The following is a 17107-nucleotide window of genomic DNA, read 5'->3' on the forward strand; positions in this document are numbered from 1 at the left end:
GGCCAAAGCAGACGAGGCACGGCCACTGGGTGCTGCCCAACGCACCCACCCACTTGCTGCCGAAGAGGACACAGCCCCCGGATCGCTTCGCCACCAGCCGGGAAAAACAGACCCCGCCCCCTGGGAGGGGGAGGAGGCCAGCGAGAAGGGAAAGATGCAGCAGGAGTCTGTGCCTTGTGAGCGCTTTGGGCGAACGTCCCCGGGTGTCCTTCATGTCACTGTGTTTAAATTGGGGGGCTGGCGGAACAGAATACGAGGGGGAAAACAGAAAAAACCGGGATTGTCTTGTGGAGGGCGGGCCCCTTGTCGTCCAGGCTTCCTCTGCAGGACGAATGTTCTAGAAACCCATCTGTATCAGAGTACAAGCTGGCGCTGTTCTGAGAGGCTGCGTTCAGCTTCAGTGAACTTTTTTTCGAAGACTCTTAACGTGTTTGCCCATTGCATGATGGGTGATTTACCAAGAGCACACCTGCCCACGCGGGTCTGAGTGTTCAGCAGTTTTTGACCAAAAAAACCGGCATGACCCCCATGCCCCACCCGCCCCGTTCACTCGATCTCACACTGAGCAACTTTGTTTCCCCACATGAAAAAAATCTTCACAGGGAAACGTTTTGCCGATGTGGAAGAGGTGAAACAAAAAATGACAGCAGCACTAGAATGTCTCAAAATCGACAGGTTCAAAAACTGTTTTGAGCCGTGGAAAAAGGTCTCGATAGGTGTACTGCATCAAATGGAGAGCACTTTGACAGCGACTGAAGTTTAACCATGTCAGAATAAATACGCAATTGTTCATAAATCAGCACCCCACCTCATACCTCAGTGACCGACAGTTAACCCAGAGGAGTAAACTCTTAAGGGAGACCACCCACCTGGGAGCCCTCCACCACGCAGGACGCTCTGCAGCTGCTGCCTGTCTGCTCTCCGCGCAGCATCTACCCGTGCTCCCACCTCACCTGGCTCTCACGGAACCCCGCCCCCTTCCCGGGAAGGAGCATGCCTGCACGGAGAGAGAGAACCGGCTGTGCCCAGTTCCTACAGGTGGGCAGATGGCTGGCAAAGAGCAAATCACACTGCAGGACCGAGGAGTTCAACCTGCCTGGCACCAACCAAGCTAAATGTTAATCAGGGCACGCAATCATTGACATTAAAGATCATTAACCAGGTGCTCGGGCCCCTTGGCAAGGGATGGGGGTTCACGGGGAAGAAAGGCATTTAGATAAAGCAGCGGCCTCTTGTTGCCAAACACCCGGGAGAAGGGCACGGCAATGGCACCGGGGGAGCAGAGCCCAACAGGGACGGCTTGGAGGGGTGGGGCGCCTCTTTTCCTCCCCAGCTGCTCGCCGCCCAGAGCCGCTGCTGATTCTCCAGGGTTTGGTTTCTGTCTTCCTTATCGCTCAGGAGGGGTAACTGTCGCCTCACATGCATGCAAACAAGCTCACAGGTGAGGAATTCTAAACAGGGAAGGTCAGCGGAGTCTGCGCCTCCACCTGTCCGTGTGTCCGGGGGAACAGCCCCTTGGAAGGCAATGGCGTGGACTCCACACTGTCAGGTCCCAACCAAAGGGCGGCCTCTGCCTGCCCTGTAAGCTTCTCTCCTGCTTCTCCCACATCCGGGGGCCCAGGACCACACAATGCTCAGGCCAAACAAGGTGTCACTATCGAGCAAGGGGGTGGGGGGTCAGAAGGTCGATTTCACGCATGACAAACAGCTACGGTTTTGAAGATTTCTGACAAGTGTTCTTCCTGACATGGCTTCAAGTTGCTGCACACGCTCGGGCCTCCTCCCCCGCACAGCCTGCTCCAGGACGCCGCGGCGGCGGGAGCCGCTCAGTCACGCCTCGTCTCTGGTGTGTGCAGACGCCCCCAGAGACAGCCGGCCTGGCCCTGGGTTTCCGGCCCAGGGTTACATAACTCAACTCTCCTCCAATTCCGTATTTGCCATGAAGCATTACTGGTGGTGGAAGTAAAGGGGAAAAAAAAAAAGTAGAACCACACAAATTCCTGCTTGTGAGATCAACCTCAAACAGATGACAGACTCCTGGAATTAATGTCTAGGTAATTTTTAATGACATTTAATGTGAGCACTCGTTAACTCGGAGTCAAGGAAATGCTGACTGCCAGTTTCATCTTCTCTTAAAGCGAATGCACGTTTACGTTTGGAGGCTGAGGAATGTGGGGAAAAGACAGCGAAAAACAATCTAATTATCAAGCACCTCATTTACAATTTTTAAAAGTTCATAACTGAATATCCATATAAGAGCAAGCCGCGTAGTCTGTGTGAAGGCAGGGAGAGCCGAAGTTGAGAGCTATGTGCCTCGTCCTCAAACGTTCCCCGTAAAGGTTACAGAGCCAACCAGGAAGGCACCTGTGTCCCGGGAGGCAAACCTAAGCCAACGGAGAGGCCCGCCTGCCCCGTGATGGACTGATGGCATTAGCTATGCTTTCAATTAAACTTCACACACCAGGTCTAAAAAGTCAAAGAAAATAAGAGCTCTGTCCCTCCTTTCACCTGGGGGTGACATTTCTGAACTCTGCACGACCGATCCGTTCGCTGTGTCTATTTTTGACACTTCAGGGACAGAGTGATGACAAATGTATTCACCGAAGGGAAGGGGGGCACCAGAGGGCAGCAGCTGTACAATAATTTTTCAGTGCACTTAAACAAAATGCCTCAAACAAGATGACAGAGGTTCAACCCATCATTAACATTTTTCACTCTATTTTTATTTTGGGAGCATGCAAAAAATGCTTAATAGGTGTGAAAAAAGAAAATGAGAAGAAAGAGGGAGGGAGGGAGGAAGAGAAGAAGAGAGGGAAGGAAGGAAGGAAGGAAGGAAGGAAGGTTGGTTTGTTTCTCCAAATTCTGGCACATTTGAAGCTAATGAATCCACTGTACAAGAACGCTCTCTTGACGTTAACCAAGGAAAACAAAGAACAAAGTCCTCTGTGGCACTTACCAGATTCCGGGCAGAAGACCTCATTTCGAAGGGGAGAGAGACAGAGGGAGAAGGAGGCTGGTCTAGCTGCAGATGGCTGTCTGTTTCCCCTAACAACAGCCGTGAGGAGAGATGCCGTCTCTGCCAGATCCCCCTGTTGACAGGTGATCTGCAGCCTGGCGCAGGGTGGGGTGGAAGGCTCAGAGGGGAGGGCTCTGCACAACAGCTACCGCCCAGGTAGGGCCATGCTGAGAGGCAGCCGCCCCCAAGCTGCACCCACTGGTGCCCGAGCAGAAGCCTGTCTGAGCTGGAAGCTGCTGCTGCTGCTGCTGCTGCTTGTCTTGCTCAAATCAGGAGCAAATTAAAATGTGGGGAAGAGGACGGGAAGCAGCTCATCAAAGGCAGCAGAACCAATGACTACAGGGGGGGAACTCTGTGGATGCAGGAGACATAAAAAGCAATTCCAGTCATGACCCTGCAACACCGTCCCCACAGCAGAACATCACGGAAGTTAGCAGGCAACTTACAGCAGGGAGCGAGCGTGCCTGGCTGCGAGGCGGCCCAGGAGCCTCTGGAGCCTGAGGCATACAGAATGTCCCTTTCAGAATATTAATAGCCTTTTTCGTAAATGCTCATGACAATGTTGACAGGAAGGACATCTGAGGACATGAAGGCTGTCCCCACCCCCCACCTCCCCCAGGATACTACTCTTTAAGGAACTGCTCCATTGTCCTCATATGTAGGGTAGGAACATCTATTTTCATCACATGAGCGCAGCTGGGGATCCCATCTCCACGGCTTCACTAGCCGGAGGGCATGGGGCATGCTTCCTGCCCTGTCTCACCTCCTTATCTGTAGGAACGGGGCCCTGAAACCTCCTCCACCTACTGTCATAAGGAATCCATCAGTGAGACCCCCGGTAGGGTCGCTGGGGTCCCTTCTTCACCTACCCACACCCTCTGGGAGCTTGCGGCCCTGAAAGCACGGCCCCGAAACCACCGCGACCACTCCTGTCACCCCTCTTCCTTTTAGGAACTGATCCGATGAGTGGCCAGCAGCAAAGATGTTTCTTCTCCCCCGTTTTAACCCACATCTCCAGCAGGTGATGGAGGCCAATTGAAGGTCAGTCTGACACACAGCAGTCAGAGCCAGATCCCATGACCCCTCCGCCCAGAGCCTGCCTGGACACCACATGGCAGCCCACGCTACAGGAGGTTTTTGCCCCACGTGCCTGTGACTTCCCACTTCAAGGCCAAGGTCACGGCCACTTTTAAGAGCGTTAAGAATAGGCTCTTAATTGAGCCAGGTCTTTTTCTTTAATGCTGCCTTTTAAAAGGCAATGGAGTGCACAGGTTACGTGTAATACCGCTCTTTGATTCGAGTGACAGTGGCATTCAGTATTCGGTCAAGCCTGTGCTTCCCGAGATCTCGACAGGCAGGGAGAAGTCCCTAGTCCCCAGGGCCAAGAAGCCACCATCGCCATCTGGTGGTAGCTCCTGCACATTGCAGCCATGAACCCCCCTCCATCTTCCATCCATTCTCCTCCAGGAGGCATGACGCTCACTTTCCCACAGCTGGTTTGGCTGCTCAGGGACACCCCTTTGGGCTTCCCCACCAGATCTTCTTCCCAACCAACCTCCCTTCTTTCCCACAGACTTTTGACCATCCGACATCTGGTGATTTGGTTACAAAGAGTAAGATTCCCGAAACAGACAGAGAAAAAGAGAAGCAGCGAGCCAGGGTATTCCCAGACGGTAACAGCCAAGAGCCAATTCCAGTGTAACACGCGAGGCAGGCATCCCTAGCAGCTGAACACCCAGAACAGATCACAGGCAGCCTTTGCCTTTGCTGGGCCCTGACCAGAGCGTGAGCAAGGCTTGGGTGGGTTCCGGAGAGTTGTTCTAGGCAGCTGGTCCCAGGTGAGCAGCTGACAATCGGATGACATTTGGAGAAATGTTTCTAACCACTTTACTTCCCAGAAGACTTCACTGATTCCTGGTGAATACCTCCAGGTCCAGGAGGGCTCTCAAAAGCAGGTAACAACCTGAGGAAAAACTGCCAGCGGAAATGAGGGCCACGGAGAACGCAGGAAGTGGAAAATTCGTCTTTAAGTGGTGCCATTAGGATACCCTGTAAAACGATACTAGTGGTGCTGCCTGGGGGTGAAGACAATGCATGTGGCTTTTCCAGGCAGCTGGGCAAGGCCTGGGTGACCAGTGGGGCCACTGCTAGCAAATCTCCCTCCATGTAGCATCTCCCCGGAGAATAATCGAAGATGCCTCTGGTGGTTACACAGGAGGACAGGAATTTTCAGGACTGTACACTCTGTGAAACGTCCTGCCTGCCTGTCCACAATGTCTGAGTCAACTATAAAATTGACTCAGTACCTGACTGGTGTTTACTTCCATTTTATACTAGGTTAATCCAACAGGTAAATTTTAGTACATGCTGTTGTCCAGTTAAAAGTAAACACTTGCCCCAGCTGGTGTGGCTCAGTGTATTGAGTGCCGGCCTGTGAACCAAAGGGTCGCTGATTCGATTCCCAGTCAGGGCACATGCCTGGGTTGTGGGCCAGGTCCCCAGAAGGGGGCGTGCAAGAGGCAAGAGGCAACCACACATTAATATTTCTCTTCCTCTCTTTCTCCCTCCCTTCTGCTCTCTCTAAAAATAAAACAATAAAATCTTAAAAAAAAAGAAAGAAAGAAAAAGAACCCCTGACCAGGAAGGCGGAGGGGAGTACACTCTTATATATGAAATAGATCAAAGAAACAGCTCCTATAACATCAAATAGCTAGTATTGAGAAATGCAGTCCATGCATGGCCTCCCCCCTACCCCCCGGCACACACAAACACACTGGTCTTGCTCTCTGCTGAGCCACTTTACTTTTAAAAACCTCTGCAACAGCCACAAGCACACCCCTAAGGCCCATGCAGGCTGCTGCGTTGTGTCAGAACATGACACATCCAGCTTGAATGCCAATTCTTTAAAACAACCAGAAATGAAGAAAGCGGGCACAAAGACAACTCTATCCATTAAAGGACCCTTTGTCTTCTTCTTTTTTAATCTCTGGAAATCTATGGCCCATGCTCAAGGACCAGGCTGAGCTCCATAGCAACCGATAATAAACTCCTGGAGGCCCAAGAGCCTATGTCCTCCAGCTCCCAGCATCTCTGAGCATCACCAGGTGGCCCCTGAACCCCACTGAAGGACAAGACAGAGGACCCAGGGGCTGCACCCCCACAGCCAGCCCAGCAGAGAACACCACTCGCTGCTGGGCTCTGACAGAAAACAGCAGAAAGACCTGCAAGGCAACCCTGTAAAAGCATCAAAGCAAGCGCAAGCTGACAGAGGGCTAAACTGGATAAGCCAGGTGTCAGGAGACCGGCTGATACCATTAACTACCTTGTTTCGTATAAGGCAACTTGACAGCTTAACCTTCCTGCCATCAGCAAGCCTCTCCTAGGAAAGTCAGACAAGAATGCGCCCGCCGCTTTCTCTTCTTGGGATTCAATCAGCGGTGCACCCTACACACAGTCAGTAGTGTTGAGAACCAATGATCATTTGCGACCGTGAACCGCTCATTTAATCCACGCAGAAAGCGCAGCTGCTCTCCTGCAGTTTCATGACCCAGGCTCGCGGGTGTAGGGACCCAGGCTGGACAAGCTCAGAAGCTACCTCACTCGACAAGTGTTTCTCCGGCTCCTTCCTTGTGTGCCAAGCACCACAATGGCACGGGGGGCCTGTCGGGGCCTGCCGACCACTGGCCCCCTGAGCCTTACTTATCTGAAGTCCTCAACGCTTGTCATCTGTGCGTACAACGTCACACTCTGTGTAGCCACCAAGCTCCAGCTGAACGCCATTTGTCCTGTAACGAGCCCATCTCACCACCGAAAATTTAAGCTGCTGCAGAGTAAGGCTAATGTCTTCCCTAGTGATTTACCAATTACCCTGGAGCCAGGCTCCCGCCAGCCCCAGCCCCAGCCCCAGCCCAGGGAACTTAGCTGCAAACCCCAAACAAAGACAGAAGCCGCTTCTGAATTCTGAAACAGTCACTATCACCGGGCCCTTGGGCTCAGAGCTTCCCTATCACACTGTTTAGAACAAATTTCAATATTTAGCTTCCATGACAAAAATTAAGCTTCTAGTCTTCAATATAGTCGACAGCACGGCTGCTTCTGCTATAAAAAGCCCACACACCAGAAGAAAGAAAAAGAATACCATTCAGTGAATGCAATTAAAGATCTCAGCCACTGAAATTATCAACAGTCCATCTGGAGATCAGTTTGTCATTTTAAGTTCTTGCTATCATTGCTTTCGCTCTCTTAAAGGCCTAAGAAAACGGATTTAAACAAGGGGGTTGGAAGGTCGACTGCAGTTTGAATCACAGGTTCTTACTCAAAGAGGCAATTCCTTCCTAAAAATGAAATAAATTTTTCCAATTTCCATGAAAGTAAGATAGATTCTTTGCAGGAAAGTATACACACACACAGTGGAAGGAAGGGAATAAATACCCACAAATCCCCAGATAACACTATTAATGCATAAATGCACTAATACCCTTTCAGATATCTCATTATTTATGTATATGTATGTGTTCCTTATCAAAAGATGGGGTTCAAATCATAAAACCGATTTACAACCTACCTTTTCATTCTGTCATAAAATGTTTCCACGTCACTAAACGTGTATCGACAACTCATGTTTCATGGATTCATACCATTCCACTTTAGAGATACACTCTAGTGAAACTAAGTACTCTTCCATCGGCATAGTTCTTCGTCCTTAGAGCTAATTCTCTGGCCGTATAAGGACACACTGCTGCATTTCTCGCTGTTTCCACAGGATGAGTTTCTTAGCAGTACGTGAGCTGGGTCATCAGGCACGCACTTGTCTCTTTCTATGCATTTGATAACACTGCACAATCCACTTACTGAAGGAAATCTGGAAACTACTCAGAAGCCAAAACCGCTGATAATCCTAGCACCCCAATAAGGTGTTCCCACTTCACTGGGCACCCTTTCTGATCTTTCCTCTGTCCGAGATCCTTTCCCCTTCCCCCACCCCCACCCCCAGGTAAGCTTTTTTCCCCCCTCTTTTATTTGCTTTTTGCCTAAAGAAACACTTGGTTTGGTTTTACTAGAGTTTCACTGTGGGGGCAGCAGTAGGGAGTCCCTACAAAATAATCAGCTTACCTACTTTAAATGTAATAACATGAACTCTGAAACGTTTCTTCAATAAGAAGTGCAAAATAAAAGTTCCGTGACTTCTCTTATGTGGCAAGGACGGGGGGGGGGGGGGGGGCGGTGCACGGTGGGAACTGGAGGAAAAGAAGAAGTGGGGAAACGGAAAACTGCCCCTCCCTCTGCTGTGGGGGCCAGGACTCCCCAGCCACTAGGCCTTATCACTCACTGCCTCAAGTGGCGCACAGTTGCCCTCAGTTATAGCTTCTGGGTTTGTGTGAAGAAAAAAGCCAAAACCACCCTGGCTGGCATAGCTCAGTGGATTGAGCTCGGGCTGCGAACCAAAGTGCCCCAGGTTCGATTCCCAGTCAGGGCACATGCCTGGGTTACAGGCCATGACCCGCAGCAACTGCACATTGATGTTTCTCTCTCTCTCTCTCTCTCTCTTTCTCCCTCCCTTCCCTCTCTAAAAATAAATAAATAGAAATCTTAAAAAAAAAAAAAAAAAAAAAAGCCAAAATCTCAGCTAGAGAGGGGCTGGACTCATGGACGGGGTCAAGGCTCCACTCCAAAGCCTTGAACCTGCTCTACACAATTTGTTACGGAACCTGACAGCACCTAGCTCCGTCCGCTGGAAACCATCAGAGGGACCTGGCCGGACGCTGGGCAGCCAGCTGCTGGTGCTGGTGAGCCCGAGGCTTCCACCCACCGGTCTCTCCAACAGGTTATGCCCGGGGCAGATGGAGGGTTCGAAGACGTGCTGATTTGTTTTCATCTTAAACTCCAGGTTCATTGCTGTGAAGGGAATGTCTTTCCCCCGTCAGATGAGTTCAGCTACTCCGGCGTTAAAGGTCATCATCACCTGTGGTTCTGGACAGAATGAGGGCAGAGACGTGCCCCGGAGCAGTCCAGAGCGTAGGGGTTTGAGCCACGGGGTGCCGAACTTTTACAGACAAAAGATCCCATGGCCTCCCAAACAGCAGGCTCAGTGGATAGCGAGAGTGACAGCAAAAATCCAACGTGGGCTTTATGAATTCTAAAAATAGGCACCGGAGGCAGAACGGTTTCTTTGCAGAGCAGTTTTAAAGCCTCCCGGGGGGCGGCAGGTGTTGTGTAAATATCACAGGGTGATGGGGGGCTCCCTCGGCTCGGCGCCCTGGACAGGTGAAAGAGAAGTCTTTTGTTCACAGCCCCGCTGCGGCCTGACAAAGGGGCCTACAGAAGAAGAAGGTCAGGGCTCGGTGTCCGGCGCAGGAGGGGAGGGCCGAGCAACAGCTGCCCACTCCCGTCTGGGCTCGCGGACCCAGGGGCCATTTTCCTCGGAAAGACGATGAATGGACGGACCCGCTTGCGAAACCCATCTGTGCAGATTACTTGGGAAAAGAGACCGTCCTCTCCACTGTACAGGCCTGAGGATGTGCCTACTTAACTCCCACCATCCAAAAGTAGACGCTGGAGGCCAGGAGGCTCTAGCACGGGCCTGTCCAGAAGAGTGATGTGTTGGAAAGGTCAAGGGCAGAGACTATGGGACTGAGCAACACGGGGCTGGAGGAGGTTCTAGGGGCCGAGGCTCTGCGTGCCCCGTGGTCAGTGCAATGCTGACGCGTCTGCAGTCAGCAGGCCCACGTACTCCTGCCTCCACCTGCACCTCCAGGTGAACGAATGGATCTCTGGGGTGAGTCCTGGTGAAACTGAGGGTCACTGTGGCTCTGTTTAAATTTAGTTTTAAATCCTAGCTCTAAGTATCCCCCCTCTCTCTCTTTCTCTCCCACTCTCTCTCTCTCCACACACACACACACACACTCTTATCTTTCAGAGACCTAGCTCCCCGCTCCCTGTCCTCACCCACCCCCCGGGGTCATCAGCAACCCCCAAGGCAACAGAAGACAGGAGCAAGACCTGACTATGGGTCACACAGTCCAGTCGGACCTCTGGCAGGCAGGCTACAGATAACATCTCGTTACAGCTCCTGAGCCCAAAAACGGACCAAGCACCTGGCTCCTTTCCCGTGAGACCAGACAGAGGGATGCTGGAAAGGACCTAGAGCTGTGCTCAAGGCCCAAAGAAGTGATTCATCGCCTTACCTCACCTCTGACCAATCCGCTCCCAGCATGACCGGAACCCCTGACCCACACGGTACTGTATAACTTTGCCCTACATAGCAGCCTATAACCTCCACGCCACCGGGGAGTTCAGGCTTTGAGTGTGGGGTTCCCGCTCCCCTGACGGCACTATCCATAATAAAACAGCCACTGTTTCCCCTCTGCAGTTCTCGGTTCCGGGGGCTCAGCTCTGGTGTCCGTCCTGTGACACTGGCACCTGTGACACTGGCACCGACATCAAGCTCCCGAGGGATCCCAATGCACCGCCGGGCTCCAGGATCACGGGCTCGAGGGTCCCTTTTAGCTCTCAAGTTCAATGCGTACATTTTAACGTCTGTTTTCCCCACGAGGCTAGTGAAGGCCTGTCTGGTGAGAGCAGAAAATAATGTGCCCTCTGGGCTCGCCTGCCCGGCAGACGCCGGGCCAAGGGTCCTCCGGTCCTCAATGTGTCCTCACTCGGCCGGACACACGCCCTATGTGACTGTCCCCGCCCCATACCCGTTACATTCCGAACACGATTTCTTCTGTTCACATCCAGACCCCCAGTCTTATCGCTCAAAACGCATCTTAAGTCCCTACGATGCAGCTGTCTCCGGACTGAATGGAACGGAAGCAGCAAAAGCACCCAGGGGAGATAGAACGGGCCTCGCTCACGCACCCGATCCTTTAGACAGAAGGAACTGGGCTGCCCCGAGGTCGCAGCTCACCCACCGTGCCTGCGCCCTGAACCTAGGCCAACCGCGCGGGAGACACGCCTCGGGGGAGGGGCCCGGCTTGTGCGGGGGAGGGGCCTAGCTCGTAGCGTGACGTCCACACCCGCCTTCAGACTGTGAGCTCCATCGGCTTTTTCACGAGGAAAATCGGTGGAGCACGTCACCATCTTCGAGTATCACTGACACGGGTTCTGTCTCCATCTCCGGCGCCGGGTAATTTGATTTTCATGATCAACATGAAAACGTGCTGACGGGGACGCAGGAGTCTCGGGGACACGCGGGAAGCAAACACACGTGGTCCGGCTTTTCCTCCGTTCGTCCACCACAGAGAACACCAAGTGCCCCATTGCCACGGAATGAAGTTGACTGACCGTGAACCCTGATCATGTCATTTTTTAAACCTGAAATTCTCTTTACATTTCTTTGGATTTATAAGCACCCTAACAAAGGATTCTTTCCCTTCCTTTCTAATCCTTCTTCTCCCCCCCCCCCCCCCCCCCCACCGCTGGTGTACCTATCTGCTGATTTTCTGCCTGTCTCTCCAGGGTTCCTGTCCCCCACCCGTGTGTCCCCCCCCCCCCGGCCCCACCCCAGTCTGGTTGAGTGACTTTCCCAAGAGCGAAAGGAGAAGAGAGCAAGTCACCCAGCCTTCCTCTGGGTTCCCCGGGCCCCTCAAGGGCCACCTCATTGGAAGCTGACATGACAAAAACCACCGGCCACAGAGACAGGGAATCAAATTCTTTCTAGAACCCTCCGGGCACTGGGCACTATGCGTAGTCCTTCCCACGTAGGGGTCCTTCCCACTGCCGAAATAGTCTACTGCCGGAATTCTTTCCAAGCACCTAGTACTTATCTCAGAGGTTCATTTCCTGCAGGAAGACAGGCCTGGCCGTGTGAACAAGAACCCCAGAACCCCAGCCTGGAAGCAGAGCACAGGGGAGCTGAGCCCTTGACCTTGTCAAGGTCATGGGTGAACTCCAGCACTCAGTGGTTCCCAGCTCTGGCTGCTGGTCTCACCACCTGGGGGCTGTAAACGGGGATGCCTCAGACTCTGGGGGGGGGGTGTCAGAGTCCCTGCCAACACAGCTGGCTCCGACTCCAGCTCCACCACTCACCTGCTGTGACTTTCGGCAACAGTTTACGGTAACCTTTACGGTAATTTCCTCCTCCTACCACTGATGTGATGACTATGATTTAATTATGACGCATACAGTTACAATGTCTCAAAACACAGGAGGACTCTGCCGCTTCATCTGTAAGCGACAGAACAAGGACGTGGACAGGGAGCAGGAAGAGGACGTGGAGACAGAAGGGCATTGGGAGTCAGGGGGCAGGATTTTTAAAAAAAATATAGTGAGGACCCCACTATAGGTCAATGCACAGGACACCCCATGCCCCTGCTGCCAGGTCAGGGGCGACCCAATCAGAGGCAGGCCCTAAAGTGTGCTGGAGCCTCCCTCTCTGCTAGAAGGTGGGGCCAGAGCTGCCAGCAACTTAGCAGAGGGGAGAGAGCCAGTGCGCGAGAGCGGACGGCGGATGATGACGCCCAAGCACAGGCTGCAATGGACACGCCTGCTGTCTCCGCTCTTCTCGGACGGCGCCCACCAGGGAATGCGTGCCCCCTCCCCTCGCGCGTATGGCGCCCGCGGATGAGCCTGGAGCGCCGGTTCTAGGGGCCCAGGCCTGAGCCATCGCGGAAAGCGTTCCCAAACCGCCGGAGTTGGACCCGCAGCCTCCGGCGGCAGTGTCTTCGCGCGCCCGTGAACACGCTGCGCCACTGACGTGCGGGTTCGACCACGTGATCTTCAGAAACGTGTCTCATTGGTTTCGATCGCTCTCTCTTGTGTCATAAGAGAGGCTACATATCTCAGTGTATTTCATTGACACTGGTACTCCCTGCTCTCTTAACTATTTGCACTCTCTGATCATTTCTTTCAATTAGGTTATCGGTCTTTTTATTGATTAGAAGGAGCTCATTCTACAGTAAGGAGATGAGCACGCTCCGCACTACGAACTGGCCATATTCCCCCCAGTCTGCCCTTTTCTTAATTTTATGGTGTTTTTGCCACGTATGCTTTTTTTACACATCACATTAATCTGATCGTTCATAACTTTCCTCATTCTGCAGTTGTTGAGATAGGACTATAAACCTCTATTTTAAAAGATAAACTCTTAAGGCTTGCGACATGGTTAGTTGTAAAGTGTCTGTTGAGGAAAAGGCACCGTTCCTTGTGAAGGCTGGACCCGGCGGCCCAGGCGAACCCCACACTCCACAGCGGAAACCTACCGGGAACTGAGCCTTATGGGGGCCGCCGACCTGTGCGAACTCCCTCCACACCGCCCGCCCCCCCAACACCGTTCAGGCCTCCGTATCTGTCCCGCGGCATCAGCGCGAACTTGGGCTCCGGCCGAGCTGTGCGCTCCCGCTGCCCTCTCAGCCTGGCACCAGTGCCTGGAAATGAGCTCCGTCTCGAAGGAGCACCCTTCACCCGCATCACTGGTGTGAATTACACTAAGCACACCTGGCGGCACCCTCTCTCCCTGGCAGGGTGTGATCCTGTTTGGAGAGAAGGATTTAGAAAAAGAACACCTTCTCCCCCCCCCCCCCCCCCCCAAAAAAAAAACAAGAGTCCATGAATAAGAGTTCTGGAGTGCACCATCCCAACCCTTCCGGGAAAGCCTGGGTCTGAAAGTCGACCCTGCAGCCCCTCCACAGAACTTCTGGGAGCCACCCGCCCCCACCCTCGCCCCACGCAGAACAAGGCCTCAGGGGCTTCCCAGCAGCTCCACAGGCAAGGCCTGAGCTCCACAGTCAAAGCCGCCAGACGGCAGAACCAAGAGCAGGACAGACCCTGCAAGAAGGGCCCACCTGCAGCTGCACCCCAGAGCCTGGTGGCCTCACAGCCACACCTTCCACGACACAGCTGCCCTCCTCAAAACCCCTCCCACCGACACGGTCAACCCTCAGGGTGCAGGACACAAGCCCACTGCTTCTCGGAGGCGGTGGTTTCTTCTCCATTCACAATTTTTCCCCCCAGAAATACACCTGGGACTCTTTTGACAACCAAAGTTGATATAAATAAAACAGACTGTAAAAGAGGAACACAGTAGAGAGGCAAACACCTTTTAAGGAAATTTTTAGGTTAAAAGGCGTTTTTGCAAACTCAGAGTGCGCCGAGTAGAACTTAGGGACCTCCAAGCGGATGGAGCAATCTCAAGTGAGACCCACGGGGGCAGGAAGCAGCCAGCGGTGGATAACGGCCCGCGGGTGCAGCACGGAGCTTCAAAGCGAGTACTCTGCCGGCCGGCCGCCTAAACCTAAACGAGGCGCTGCAGTCAGAGCCTCTGCACAGAGGGTGAGAAGCTGTGGCTCCAGGCGCAAGTGATGGTTGGTGTTTACCCTGCGTCAGGTTCACCCCGCATCAGAGGGCACGCCGGTGGATGACAGCCTGTGAACTCCCAGCTGAGGACCCCCTGAGTCTCAACAGATGTACGAGTCTCTGGGCTAATGTCTGCACCAAGGAAGCCCAGCTCAGCACAGGCTGCCTGCACCCAGAGGTTTATTATGACCAGGGGCAACCCAGAAAGCCAGGAGTGAGCTTCCTCCGGCCAGGTCTCCCATGGTGGGGGGCCCAGGGGGCTTCCTCTGCAGTTCGCCAAAGACTCAAAGAGAGGAAGGGGTGCCAAATTTAAGCTCGGAGCAGGCATGAACCCTAACTTCTCCTCCTTGCCCAGTGCCTTCCACAGTGCATGGGACATTGTAAGGGCTCAAAAGATAATCTGGGAAATCTAGGTACGAGCCACGAGTGTCCAGCTGCAGCAATAAGGAGCCACCGCTGTCATTTCCAGACAAGCCATGAGGTCATTTTCAGACCAGGTCCTGGCTGCTCTGGATCTCCAGGATGGTGACCTGCCCTCGGATACAGAGGCTGCTAAGCATCCTCAAATGGTGCTTGACCACAGCAAAGGCTAAGCTACCGATACCAGTGATGACCTAGACACATCTCCACAGCATGCTGTGGAGCTACAAACAGTAAGATGATACCATGTAGCTCTCATCCACCCTTCCCCACAACACACGCACACACACGCACAGACACACACAAAAACAGAGGCCGTGCTCAGAGCAGCTCTGGCAGGGAGGGAGGCCAAGAGGGGCTTTTCTTCCCCGCCCCCTACATGGCCACGGAGATTTCCTCAATAAACTCGTACCATTTTCTACATCACTCGAACACATCAACTTAGAAGTACACCCAGAGACTCCCCACGTCGGCCTTTCTGATGGTCGTACCCGAGAACCACCGCTGATGTACGACTGCCCGTGAGCACTGCTGGGCTTCTGGACAAACAGAACCAACCCGGCTCCCCAACTGGTTTCTTCCACACACCTGTCGTGACTCCAGCCCAGTGGCAGGCTCTGCTCTCTTCACGACTCATACCCTCACCAGGCACTGCGACAGTACGGTGCCGTCCGCACTGTTCATCGAGGTACTTACTCCAGTGCACTCCGCAAACCAAGCCTCCAAGTCACCCCTAGAGCCCGCGGAGATAAAAAGGAGCAGGAGGAAGGCAGAGGGTGGGCAGACGAAGGCTTGAGGGGAGGCTGGGTGATGCTGTGGCCCGCGGTGAGGGAGCCGTCTCCTGGGACAACCACTGGGGACACCCCCTGTCTACGCTGTGAACCCCAAGGGGCTCCCACCACCTGGCTCCCACTCTGCACCCTGCACGAGTTGGCGTGCGCTTCTCAGCGCAGGTGGTTTCGGGGTTTGCTGTGTGTTGATGCACCTGTTAGCTGTGGAGGCCCGCTGTTCTTAGGGAGAGTCAGTCGTCTAGAAAACATACACGGAGCCCCATATTTGTGCTGTCCCACAGCGTCACGGGGGGCTGCCATGTGGAAACAGCACCTCACAGGAACCGTCCCAGCACAGCCCTGAGACCGCATCCTCCTGTCTTAACTGGAAAAACCAGACTGTGCTGTATCTCAGACGGACGGATGCTTTTCTCCCTAGCGCCTCCCCATTTTCCCTGTTCCACGGGAAGCATTCACGGCTCTCCTCTTGTTTCCAGTTTCTGGCAGTGTTTGCAAACATTAAGAAATGGTAACAGGGGAGAAAGACATCCCTGCAAAACCAGCTGGTCAGTGGCCCATGCCATTCCCCTCCACGGGCGCGCGAGCGGCCCCTGCTCTGCCTGAGCAAGTGCTTTGATGTTTTGATGATACACCCGCTGGCGCAGACTGCCCACAAAGGCTCGTGACTCCTTCCCCAGCCCCCAGGGAGTTCTGTCCAAAACAGCCCCAAGCCTACCTGAGAGAAAACAGGCCAACCTTGCCTTAAAAAATGTTTGCATCATGGCTGCTACTGTTCTCTGAGGGTCTCTGTCATCATTCTGAAAAGAGATGCTGTCCAGCCCTGGCTGGTGTAGCTCAGTGGATTGAGCTCGGGCTGCGAACCAAAGTGTCGCAGGTTTGATTCCCAGTCAGGGTACATGCCTGGGGTTGCAGGCCACGACCCCCAGCAACCACACATTGATATTTCTCTCTCTCCCTCTATCTCCCTCCCTTCCCTCTCTAAAAATAAATAAATTAAAAAAAAAAAAAGAGATGCTGTCCATGGCCATCATTACGAATGCAGCCATGAGGAAAAGATGGCGGGGAAAGATGTAGCAACCTCCCTCGTCTTCTCTGGGTCTGTTTCTCACGTGGTGACTGCTTCATTACCTTCCCCGGAGAGCCGAGGACTCCCACCACCTGGGACAGAACCACACGCACAGTGTTCAGTTTTTCTGTTTCATTCCAAAGCCAAACACAGGGATGTTTGAGACAAGCCACACCTGTTTCCCAGAATTCTCACAGATCTTTATGATGTTTATTTTTCTATATCATGAGTGTCTGCCTGGGAATTCCTTTCTTCAAGGAAACTTAAGGAGCAGTGAGGTTACCCACAAAAATGTGCCACTAATCATGCATCGTCGTTCCTTCTGTCTCTGGGCCACCCTGGAGTACACTGTTCTGCGAATAAAGAATTTCATTTCTTCTTCCCTGGCTGGCGTAGCTCAGTGGATTGAGCGCGGGCCGAGAACCAAAGTATCGCAGGTTCGATTACCAGTCAGGGCACATGCCTGGGTTGCAGGCCACGGCCCCCAGCAACCGCACATTGATGTTTCTCTCTCTCTCT

At 53.3% G+C, this 17107-nt stretch overlaps 1 protein-coding gene across 7 annotated transcripts in view; it reads right to left on the minus strand.

The window, feature by feature from the left end:
• The window catches only part of NEDD4L (NEDD4 like E3 ubiquitin protein ligase), a 301195-nt gene that overhangs the window by 182559 nt on the left and 101529 nt on the right, over positions 1–17107 (minus strand). The window contains exon 1 of one of the 7 annotated variants that reach the window (XM_028523929.2): positions 2957–3587. The exons of 5 other annotated variants lie outside the window; for them this stretch is intronic. The gene's annotated coding sequence lies outside the window, so the exon portion shown is untranslated. Of the gene's footprint in view, positions 1–869; positions 893–2956; positions 3588–17107 lie in introns of those variants that run through there. One more of the 7 variants, XM_036010088.1, reaches the window with a different exon arrangement.

The sequence above is a fragment of the Phyllostomus discolor genome, chromosome 9, assembly GCF_004126475.2.
Source record: "Phyllostomus discolor isolate MPI-MPIP mPhyDis1 chromosome 9, mPhyDis1.pri.v3, whole genome shotgun sequence".
Classification (NCBI taxonomy): Eukaryota; Metazoa; Chordata; class Mammalia; order Chiroptera; family Phyllostomidae; genus Phyllostomus; species Phyllostomus discolor.